Source organism: Trichechus manatus, unplaced genomic scaffold (assembly GCF_000243295.1).
Source record: "Trichechus manatus latirostris isolate Lorelei unplaced genomic scaffold, TriManLat1.0 scaffold00143, whole genome shotgun sequence".
In the NCBI taxonomy this organism is placed as follows: domain Eukaryota; kingdom Metazoa; phylum Chordata; class Mammalia; order Sirenia; family Trichechidae; genus Trichechus; species Trichechus manatus.
In genome coordinates, this window is record NW_004444079.1 from 4,632,479 (window position 1) to 4,645,104 (window position 12,626).

Below are 12,626 nucleotides of genomic sequence, written 5' to 3' on the forward strand. Positions count from 1 at the left end.
ATGCCCGATTTGTGAGGATAACGCAGGACTGGGCAACATTTCATTCTGTTACACGAGGGGTCACCATCAGTCAGAGTAGACTTAATGGTAGCTATTGATCAATCAATCAAATGTTTTCAAGGTTATCCATATGGTGGCATGTATCAGAACTTCCTTTTTCTTTATAGCTGAATAATACTCTGTTCTATGTATACTACATTTTATTTATTCATTCATTTGTTGATAGGCACTTGGGTTGTTTTCACCTCTTGGCTACTGGGAACAATGCTTCAGTGAACATTGGTACACATGTGTCTGTTTGAATCACTGTTTTCAATTCTTTTGGGTATACACCTAGGAGTGGAATTGCTGGGTCATATGATAATGCTACACTTAATTTTTTGAAAATTGCCAAACTGTTATCCATAGCAGCTGCACCATTTTACTTTCCCATCAGCAATGTATGAGTGTTCCAATTTCTCACATCCTTGCCAGCATTTGTTATTTGCTGTTTTTTAAATAATAGCCATCCTAATGAGTGTGAAGTGGTATCTCATAGTGGGTGTTGTTTTTTTTTTTTTTTTTGAGGTTTTCAAAGATTTCATTTTATTTGGATCCACAGTCAACACCCCTGAAAGTGATGGTCAAGAAATCAAAGACGTATTGTATTGGGCAAATCTGCTGCAGAAGACTTCTTTATTTATTTTTTTATTGTACTTTAGATGAGGGTTTATAGAACAGTTTCTCATTAAACAGTAAGTACACATACTGTTTTATGACAATGGTTAACAATCCCACAATATGTCAACACTGTCCCTTCTAAACCTTGGGTTCCCTATTATCAGCTTTCCTGTCCCTTCCTGCCTTCTAGTCCTTGTCCCTGGACTGTTGTGCCCCATTAGTCTCATTTTGTTTTATAGGGCTGTCTAATCTTTGGCTGAAAGTTGAACCTCAGGAGTGACTTCATTACTGGGCTAAAAGTATGTCCGGTGGTCATACTCTGGGGGTTTCTCCAGTCTCTGTCAGGCCAGTAAGTCTGGTTTTTTTTTGTGAGTTAGAATTTTGTTCTACGTTTTTCTACAGCTCTGTCTAGGACCGTCTATCGTGATCCCTGTCAGAGCAGTCAGTATTGGTAGCTGGGCACCATCTGGTTGTACTGGACTCAGTCTGGTGGAGGCTGTGGTAGTTGTAGTCCATTAGTCCTTCAGACTAATCTTTTCCCTGTATCTTGTTTTCTTCATTCTCTCTTGCTACCGAAGTGGTGAGACCATTGGAATATCATAAATTGCTGCTCACAGGCTTTTAAGACCCCAGATGCTACTCAACAAGGTAGAATGCAGAACGTTTTCTTTATAAACTGTGTTATGCCAATTTAGCTAGATGTTCCCTGAGACCATGGTCCCCACTGCCCTCTGCCCAGCAATTCAGTGCCTCAGGAAGGTTAGATGTGTCTATGGAGCTTCCATAACTTTTCCTTGTACAAGTTGTGCTGGCATCCCCAGTACTGTGTACTGTCTTACCCTTCACCAAAGTTACCACTTATCTATTGTCTATTTAGTACTTCCCCCCCTCTCCATCCCTGGTAACCAACATCTCATTGTGGTTTTGATTTGCTTTTGTCTTAATTTCTAATGATATTGAACATCTTTTCATGTGCCAGATGTTTATTCAAGTTCTTTGCCCATTTTCTTCTTAATAGGGTTATCAGTCTTTTTGGTGTTGAGTTTTAAGATTTCTTTATATATTCTGAATAGTAAAACCTTATCTGATACACTGTTTCCAAATATTTTCTTTTATTCTGTAGGCCGTTTTTCACTTTCTTGTTAATGTACCTTGATGCACAGAAGTTTTAAATTTTAATGAATCCAGTTATTCTAGTTTTTCTCTTATTGCCCGTGCTTTTAGTGTCAGATCCAGGAATCCATTACCTAAAAGAAGGTCCCGAAGCTTTATCCATGTTTTCTTTGCTTTTCCGTTGGCTTCCCTAGAAGTCTCCTGGGCTCCCCGTGTGTTATGATTGAATTGTGTCCCCCAAAATATCTGTTAACTTGTCTAGGTCATGATTCCCACTACTATTTGATTGTTTACCATTTTGTAATCTGAGGTGATTTCCATATGTGTTGTAAATCTTATCACTATGATGCACTAAGATGGATTAGCAGCAGTTATACTGATGAAATCTATAAGATTAGATAGTGTCTTAAGCCAATTTCTTTTGAGATATAAAAGAGAGAAGCAAGCAGAGAGACATGGGAACCTTATACCACCGAGAAAGCAATGCTGGGAGCAGAGCGCGTCCTTTGGACCTGAGGTTCCTGAGCTGCAATGCTCCCACACCAGGGGAAGACTGATGCATCACAAGGAACTTCCTTCCGAGAGAGAGAAAGCCTTCTCCTGGAGCTGATGCCCTGAATTTGGACTTGTAGCCTACTAGACTGCGAGAAAATAAATGTCTCTTTGTTATAGCCATCCACTTGTGGTATGTCTGTTACAGACACACTAGATGACTAAGACCCCCAGTATTGAGTGATTGTCCACCATTTGGTCATCTAATGTGATTTTCCTAAGTGTTGTAAATGCTATCACTATGATGTTAATGAGACGGATTAGCGGCAGTTATATTGATGAGATCTACAAGATTAGATTGTGTCTTAAGCCAACCCCTTTTGAGACATAGAAGAGAGAAGTGAGCAGAGAGACATGATGACCTCATACCACCAAGAAAGCATCGCTGGGAGCAGAGCACGTCCTTTGGACCCAAGTTTCCTGTGTGGAGAAGCTCCTAGTTCAGGGGAAGATTGATGACAAGGACCTTCCTCCAGAGCAGACAGAGAAAGCCTTTGCCTGGAGCTGACGCCCTGAATTTGAACTTCCAGTCTCCTAGACAGTGAGAGAATAAACTTCAGTTTGTTGATGCCATCCACTTGTGGTATTTCTGTTACAGCAGCACTAGACAACTAAGATACCACGTATCTTTTCTTTTTTTTCCCCCACCTAAAAGCACATGCTTTAATAGCTGGACACCAATATTCATTGCAACACTATAACAACAACCAAAAGGTAGAAACAATATAAATACCCATCAACAGAGGAGTGGATAAAGAAAATGTGGTACATACAAACAATAGAGTTTTATTCAACCATGAGGAAAAATGAAGTTCTGATACACGCTACCCCATGGATGAACCTTGAAAACATTATGCCGAGTGAGATAAGTTAGACACAAAGGGACACATATTGTATGAGCTCACTAATATGAAATACCTAGAATAAAAAAATATATAGAGACCAAAGTTTACTAGCCATTGGCAGAGGTGGGTGGGATGAGGCAGATGGAAGTTGTTGCTTAAGGGATACTGAGTTTCTGTTACCAGTTGCCATCCAGTTGATTCCAACTAATGGCAATCCCGTGCGTGTCAGGGTAGAACTGCTCTCCACAGAGTGTTATATGGCTGATTTTTTGGAAGTAGATCGCCAGGACTTTCTTCCCTCTCCCCCTCAACACATATCTTTTCTGCACAGTAAAATATTAAGACCATAGCTAGACTTTGGATGGCAGTCCCAAAGCTCCAGCCTTGCCTGCATGAACCCTTATAAGGAAAACACACACTTTACGACAAAACTTCCCTATCTTCCTCTTTATTTTATTTATTTTTGGCAATATATACTGAGTGCGACAATGTGCCAGCACGGTGTCAAGCTTTGGGCAAATAGAAATCAAGTATGACACAGTACTTGGCCTCACGGAAATCCAATTTAATAAGGGAGACATTAATTTATTTAAGAAATATTTACTGAGCACTTACTATGTGCCAGGCACAGGATTAGATGCTGGATATACAGTAGTGAACTAAACAGATACGGTTTCTGCCTATTCGGGGGTTGCAGTCGAGTTAGACAGAGAGCCATGCAACTGTAGTGTAAGTTAGACTGTTAAAAATACTATAATAGGTTAATAATAATAATTTTATAAATCATTTTAGGAGAGCCAATTATATGCCAGGCACTATTGTAAGTACTGTACATATAGTAATTTATTTAATCCTCCCAATGTTGTTGTTAGGTACCGTCAAGTTGGTTCCGACTCATAGCGACCCTATGCATTACAGAACGAAACACTGTCCAGTTCTGCACCATACCCACAGCTGTTGTTGTGCTTGAGCCCATTATTGCAGCCACTGTACCAATCCATCTCGTTGAGGGTCTTCCTCTTTTTCGCTGACCCTCTGTTTTACCAAGCATGATGTCCTTCTCCAGGGACTGATCCCTCCTGATAAAATGTCCAAAGTATATGCCATTCTTGCTTCTAAGGAGCATTCTGGTTGTACTTCTTCCAAGACAGATTTGTTTGTTCTTTCGGCAGTCCATGGTATATTCAATATTTTTCGCCAACACCACAATTCAAAGGCGTCAATTCTTCTTTGGTCTTCCTTATTCGTTGTCCAGCTTTCACATACATATGAGACGATTGAAAACGCCATGGCTTGGGTCAGGCACACCTTAGTCCTCAAGGTGACATCTTTGCTTTTCAACACTTTAAGAGGTCTTTTGCAGCTGATTTGCCCAATGCAATGTGTCTTTTGAGTTCTTGACTGCTCCTTCCATGGGTGTTTCTTGTGGATCCAAGTAAAATGAACTCTTTGAGAAGCTCAATCTTTTCTCCACTTATGATGTTGCTTATTGGTCCAGTTGTGAGGATTTTTATTTTTTTTTTGTGGTGAGGTGTAATCCATACTGAAAGCTGTAGTCTTTGATCTTCATCAGTAAGTGCTTTACTTCCTCTTCACTTTCAGCAATCCTCCCAATACTCCTATGAAACAGGTTCTATTATTATATCTATCTTATAGGTGAAAAACTGAGGCCCAGAGAAATGAACTAATTTTCTCAAGATCACACAGCTAATAAGTGGTGAAGCCAGTATCTGAACCCAGTTAATCTGGCACCAGAGTCTGTTCTCTGACAAAATGCTTAGGAGACTTAGAAAAAAACACAGTTTTTACAGGGATTGTGAAAATCCTGATCTGAGCTGTACCTTAAAGGAGTAATAGAATTTCAGATAACAAATGGGCAAATTTCAAGAGTATTCCAAACACAAGGAAAAGCATGAGCAAAAGTAAGTAAAAATGCATAATGTACTTTAATAGTAAAGGATCCTGGGGTAGTCCTGGGTGGGAGAGGGTGGGAGGGGGAAATAAATGAAAGATGTGAAGTTGAAAAAGGAGGTTGAGGCCAGACTGCAAAGGAGCTTGAGTATTCAGCTGAGAGTTTGGACTTCACCAAACAGCGAATCCATAAATACTTGGTGCTTAAAAATCGTTGGAAGAAAATCTCTAGAGAAATTATAGCTGTTAGTAAGGGTGGGATAAAATGTAAGGGCAGAGCTTTTGATACCTACTTTTGTTTCCACACTCAGCCTTTGTTGGAATGTGGCCTCATCTCTTGGAGTTTAGAGTTGGAGTGGGGCCCATCAGTGCTCTAGAATGCCCTGACCAGATGGCTCAGACCCCATTACTTTATCTCATCATATCCTGCCTCTATTTTTCACTTAAGAATTAATTCAATGTCATAATCTTAACTTAATTAAAAATAAAAAGAAATTAGGGCATTTACTTTTATTTTGAAAAATAGAATTAAATATCACATATGAACATTTAAAAGCAGATTATTACATAAAATAAATACATTAGTATAAATATAATTAATAATTCTACATACATATAATTTTAAATAAATTTTAGAAGAAGAAATGTCACCAGGATTGAATTTTTCTTTCTTATGGAGCTTCTAGAAACTTCTTTTGCATTCTGTAGAAAGTTTGGGAATGCATACAATTTCTTGAGCAGATTATTGTATAGCAATATAATAAATACTTTAGTATTTCTCATAGATCTATAGTTTGAAAAAATTTTAGAATAAAAAATCACTACCATCAGTTTTTTTCAACAGACCACAGGCACTGCTATACTCTGAAAGATTTGGAAAAACCACTGGCTCTGGAGATTGACAGCCCTGGATTTGCTTTTCAGGTTCCCCACTTACTGGCTGTGTGAGCCAATCATCACATAGGTCAAGTAACTTGACCATCTGTAAAATGAGGGTAATGACTACTTTATAAAGTTGTGAGAGTTTAAGATTGTTTTCATTGGACATATAGAGTTGCATCATAAACACTAACAAATCTAACTTCCAAAGACTAAACTGTATGTACTTAGTAAAACAAAACAAAAAAATTATTTAAACCTATCATTTTATCCCTTTAACTCCAAAGTTAATCTATTTCCACAGCCCGATTTCTAAGAGCTTGGCTGCCAACCAAAAGACTGGCAATTTGAATTCACCAGCCACTCCTTGGAAACCCTGTGGGGCGGTTCTACTCTGTCCTATAGGGTCACCACGAGTTGTTGCAATCGACTCGACGGCAACTTTTTTGTTTTTTTGGTTATTTCTATTCTCAATCATTCCGAATCTTTTGAAAGTGATTTGGAAGGTGGCATGTTACTGTTTATTTCTATTGGCATTCAGAAGGAGGAAATTAATAGTTGTCGAGCGCATACTATGCGCTTGACTCTAATCTAGGCCTCTTTATCTATGCATGACAGTTAATTCTCGTAACAACCCGATGAGGTAAGTGTGATTTTCCAGAACAGGAAACTTAGGCTCACAGATGAACTTGTGAGTGGAAAAGCCCACTAAAAGCCCAGGTCTAAATGTGTAATCCTTGTTTCTTTTACACCCTATGCCAGGCTTCCCCTTAAACATGCCAAATGAATGTGATTATTTTAAAAATAAAAATAAATGAAAATTAATTTTGTCCTTAAGAATTTTTTGAAATTGCCATGAGGACCCTGGGGATAACTGAAGATATCCTTGGTGGCACAAAACCACAGTTGTGTATTGTTACCTAACCCTAAAGCATCGCTGTAACCTTAGCCAACTCTACTTCGTATTTGGCTGTAAAGAGATCCAGTTTCCTAGAGTCGGCTTCCATCTGGATTTCAGCTTTCTCACTCCTGATGTGGGTTTGTGGTTTTCAACTGCCTGCAGTTTAAATAGAAAGAGCTGGAAGGCCTTAGCAGAATGGAAAAACGAGCACAGTTAGGAGTCTTGTATTCAGGACTTTGACCAGCAGATGTCTCTGCAGAAAAGGGAGAGGGCTCCTTTTGGCCACAGAGGTGGAAGATGGAATTTCCAGTTTAATGAGAAAATTGTGGTGGAAATGAAGCAAACAAAGGTGGGTCAGCTACCTACAGAAACCAATCCCAATAGTATAAATTTTCCTTAGCCAACAGCTGGATCGACGGGTAGAAAACCTAAGCAAAACCCAACCTTAATGCAAAGAAGCTACTGTAAAAGCACAGCATCTGTACTGTCTTCCCAAACACGCAAGGTGAGCCCTCAGAACTGAGAGGCAATTGCCAAGGCAGATGCTGTAGAGGAGATGGTTCTTTATCCAGGAGAGATGAGAAAATGGGAAGAAAGGAGGAGAGGTGAAGTTCTGTAGATGTAAAACCAGGGAAATGAAGAAAAATTCCTGCCTTGATTTTCTGTGAAATGTTGTGACTTCCTAGAATTTTAGGTATGCTTCTATATTCAAAGGAAAGAAAAGAATCCAAATATGCCAAAATCTTACTTAAGATTTGTAGAGTACCATATTTTTCCTTTAGGACAAAGAGGCAAATTATAAGAATACAGATGAAATTTTATTAGTATGGATATTAGGGAATGGATCACAAGGTAACTAGGTGTACCTCCCCTTAGGGAACATACACTTTAATGAGAAAAGTTGCCCTGGATGAATATTTTTTTCTGTATGAAATGTATTTTCCCATTGATTTTCCTTATAAAACTAAAGGTGTATCTATCTGAGAAAGATATCAAGTCTAAACAATAATAAAGTCACATCTAAGAATGCAGAGAAACCTTTAAAAATCATACTTAAGGATATTTTGGATGATTTTTAAAGAGTAATTTGATAGTAACCTAAAAATGCTTAAACAATATCCTAAAGCATATGCAAAGTAGTAAGGGTAATTTTTCTTTCTTTTTTAATTGTGGTAAATATATAGGTAGCAAAACATTTGCCATTTCAACAGTCTTCACATGTACAGTTCAGTGGCATTAATTATGTTTATCCTGTTGTTCAGCCATCACCCTTATCTGTTCTCTAATTATACCATCACCCAGTAAAGGTAATTTTTATGCTGCATATTACATAACACAAATGATTCTTTTGGTGTATGTGTTATATGTGTGTGATAGTTTCAGGAAAAAGAAAAATCTGGGCAAACTGAACAGGAAATTCTTGACCAAAAGCTTATTTAGCTTCTCTTAAGCCCCCTCCCCAAGACATTTTGTAGCAGGAGACTATGCAGTTATCTTTGGCTGCTCAGACCTGCTTCTAGGTACCCAGGGGAAGCATTTGGACATGACTAGGTTGATGTGGGATAGAAGGAGGAGGAAAGGCAAAAGCCACACAGCTGAGGTGGCATTGCAGAACGCAGCCCTAACAAAGGGAAGGCGCACATTCAACTCACCTGGAAAAGCAGGGCACTTGGAGTGTTCAGACAATGCGTATCCAACAGTGCCCTGGTTTCTATGTGATGGCAGAATCTATAATTGGCCAATAATTTCCTTCTTTGGGAATATGTGGCACATAAACATTCTACCTTGCTGCCGTTTTGCATATAGAATTTCTGAAAAATGCTTCTGTATTATACTGGTCTAGTACTGGTATAATGCCAGCTTCTTTTCAAAGTGGTAATGAGTTGGGCCATTGTTTTTTATTTATTTTTATCGTGCTTTAGATGGAGGTTTACAGAGCAAATTAGTTTCTTATTAAGCAATACACATAGTGTTTTGTGAGATTGATTGCCAATCCTACGACGCGTCAACACTCTCCCCTTCTTGGCCTTGGGTTTTCCATTATCAGCTTTCCTGTCTGCTCCTGCCTTCTTGTCTTTGTCCCTGGGTTGGAGTGCCCATTTAGTCTGGTTTCGTTTTATGGGCCTGTCTAATCTTTGCACGAAGGGTGAGCCTCGGGAGTGACTTTATTATTGAGTTAAAACGGTGTCTGGGGGCCATGAGTTGGGCCATCGTTAAGTAAGGGGTTGGTCTATCTGCAAAGTCCTGACAGCTCTGAGAGTCTGTGGAGTGATGTGAGGCTGCAGTTTTCTGTTGGGTTACTGGTAAACTGCCATGCAGACAGGTTAAGAAGGCCTTTAAAAGCATGAAAGAGTTAATGTACTAACTCCCACTGCCTATATCACTCTCAGGTAGGACCTTAGTTCCTCAGAGATTTTGTATCACTTCTAGAACTTTCTAAGGGCCTATTTGGAGCCCCAGTGGCACAGTGGTTAAGAGCTATGGCGAGCTATAGCTGCTAACCAAAAAGTTGGCAGTTTGAATCCACCAGCCGCTCCTTGGAAACCCTATGGGGCAGTTCTATAGGGTCACTATGAGTTAGAATTAACTCAACAGCAATGGGTTTGCTTTTTTGGTTATTATCAAGAATGCCTAGGTTTGATCTTTTCAAAGTCTGGAAACAAGACACAATGACATTACATAGGAAAAGTTCTCATTTTCATCTTTGAATCTAGCTTTTGTTTTTTCAGAATAGGGTAAGTTGGTTATGGTATCTGACTGGGAACTGTGTGGTGGCTAGCTCTCTGCCTTCACCCTGGGCTGCAGAGGCTCTGAGACTTCAGCCCTCAAGCCACTCCTCTAAATCTGCAGCAAGGCAGGAACACATCTATCTACCAGCCTGTTTTCTTAAGGACGCCAATAGTCCTATACAATAAACAGTGAATCTCTTTTTGGTGCTATTTACAAGTGAAGCCATCACAGGTACTTCATTCACTTTTGTAGTCAGCTGCCTGCTTCTGTGCCACTCTCAAGGACTCTCAAAGTCCTCTTGTTCCCTGGGTTTAAGCTGAGCTCAGTTACCCAGGGCTTCTGGAGAAACCCTTTTCCTACTAGTTCCTACTGTGACAGGGATTGTAGTAGTACACTGGGAAAGATCTCAGGCTCTACTTCCTGGGTTTGAATAGCTCTCTGACCTTGGCCTATTCTCTTAATCCCTCTGTTCCTCATTTTCCTTGTCTGCAAAATGGGATAATATAATCTCATTTTACAGGGTTGCTGTGAGAATTCGCTAAGTTAATTTATGTAAACTGCTTAGCCTGGAAAACTGTTATTATTATTGATTGTGAGTTCCTCCAGGGCAGATGCCGTGTTTTATTCATTTTTGGATTCCCTTTCACTTTTCCTCCCCAAACCTAACTCAATCCTTGGTACTCAGTACATTCTGATTGAGTACATACATGCAAACAATTTTCTTTTCTTTTTTTCCCCTGATGGTCTTCTTTGAAGGAGTCCTGGTGGTGCAGTTGTTAAAGCACTTGGCTGCTAACCAAAAGGTCAGCGGCTGGAACCTACCAGCTGCTCTGTGGGAGAAAGATGTGGCAGTCTTTGGAAACCCTGTGGGGCAGTTCTACTCTGTCCTATAGGGTCTGTATGAGTCGGAATCGACTGAAAAGCGAAAGGTTTGGTTGGATTTGGACTGGTCTTCCCTGATCAATCTCCTCCCTACTTTTCTATAATCTTTTCATAAAAGAGGACTCTTTAGCAAGTCTTTACCCAAATCTCAGTCAGACACATTGTCTATTAGCCTCAATCCATATAGGCAGAGAGCACAAATGACAGAACACACAACATAATGCATTCTGATCATTATTAAGATACAACAGTGATCTGCCTCTTCTCTTTGGAAATGAGACCAATGCTCCATTTTCTAGCCCTCCCCAGAGACTTCTTTGTTTTTTACACCTTCCAGAGAGCAGCAGAAGTTGTGAGGCTTGATGTTCAAATTATCTCAGAGAGTGGAGAGGAGGCTGGACAGTCACTAGTGAGAATAGTTTCCATGCTGCTTGTGCAGCCTCCAAACCGAAAGAGTCTTTCCTTGCCTTTTCAGGCAGCTGGGGTTTCTCTGGAGGCCCCTCCCATGAAATGGTAAAACTAGGGTCCAGCACCAAAGTTAGAGTAGTCTCTGCTAGAGGCAGGCGAGTGGGGCCATGAACTGGTAAGAGAAGTTGGCCACGCCCCATCATTTATCTGGGATTAAATAAACTCCACCGAGGAAAGAAATGGTGTAACCAATGTAAGAAGCCGAGAACCACTTCATCCTTGTCCTTCTTTGCTAGTGAAGGAGCCAATCAGTGTTAATTGTGTTGGCAATTTGGAACAGCCAGCAGGGAATTGATCCAAGACAATCATGCGATGACCCCTCTGTCCCATCCTGGCCCCAGCCATTACTCATAGTCAGATGGGGAGTCAGAACGCTAGTAAATGTCCCTTGGTTAGAGAGAGTAAACATGTACTCTCCTCCTTGCACATTTACAGTGCCCTGTATGTCAGTTTTGGATATTGTACATACAGCGACCTGGCAACACAGCTCTGCCACTGAAGAACCCAGTCTATTAAGAGAGATGTAGATGTGAATGGATCAAGACTAGACTGAAGGGGTACGTTTTGTTAACATTAGAGCATTCACAATCTTCCCTTTGCCCCCAATCTGCCAGACAATCTTGTTATTGCCAGCCCAATTTCCTACCCCTATCTAAAGCAGTTACAGTAATCTACTTTACAAAGGGAGGGGGAAAAGCTGGGACAGGGAAGCCTGGGAGCTAGTGAGAGGCTCTGAAAGGTGTGGGATGCCTAAAAGGGGTGGAGAGAAAATGGAATATGAGATTTATTGTCAGAATTATGAATTTGATCACCTTTAATGTCCTTGGAAAGTCACTAGTAAGGATGAAATTATTATTATTTATTGTGCCTAATGGACTGTTCTTTAAATATGACGTGGCTCACTGGAAGACGTGCAGCACTGTTTTATCAGGGTTATGCAAGCAACAGAAACAGTATAGAGGAACTTTGATGGACATTTCGCTATGTAAGTGTTCATAGACAGATGAGGTAGGAAGGAAAATGACGTACATTCTCTGGCCCTCGCCTACCCAATGACTGGAATGCGTGTTTGGGTTGGTTTCTCAGCCCTTGAACACGCAAATCCTAATTTCCCGATTCCCCTATATTCGGTGACAACTAAAAAGGCTGTACAGGGTGACCTGGGTTTTGTAAGAGGCAGGAATTTTGCTGAAGAATTCCTCTGCTTTGCTACCAACTTGGTTACAGTTACTTAAATACTGTAGCTATTCCTGCCTTTGTGGCCTCAAGGGCTAAAGCGGGACAAGGCTGGTATTTTTGGTGATGAGGAAATACTTCTGTTTTAAAGGAGGCTGGGTGATGCTGAACTGGGACAGAGGTCACAGCAGGGGTCAAATTAGCAATTCCAGGGACGACTCGGTGGGTGGGTGGGCTTTGGGTCAGGCATAATGCACGCCCGGATCGGGAAACGCTGCTGAGGCTTCGGACTTGGGGCACACTTCAGGTCCCCACTGCCTCATCCCCAGAGGGGGGCACCCGGGAGCCAGCGCCTAAGGAACCAGGGCCCACGCGGGAAGGTCGAGCTCGCCGGTGAGGTCACGGTTGCCATGGCTCTTGGCAGTGACGCGCGTCGGCACGTGACGAGTGGTTGCCATGGCGCTGGGCGCCCGGCGGCGCGGGCGCTCCGCCTCCCGGAGTGACGTCCG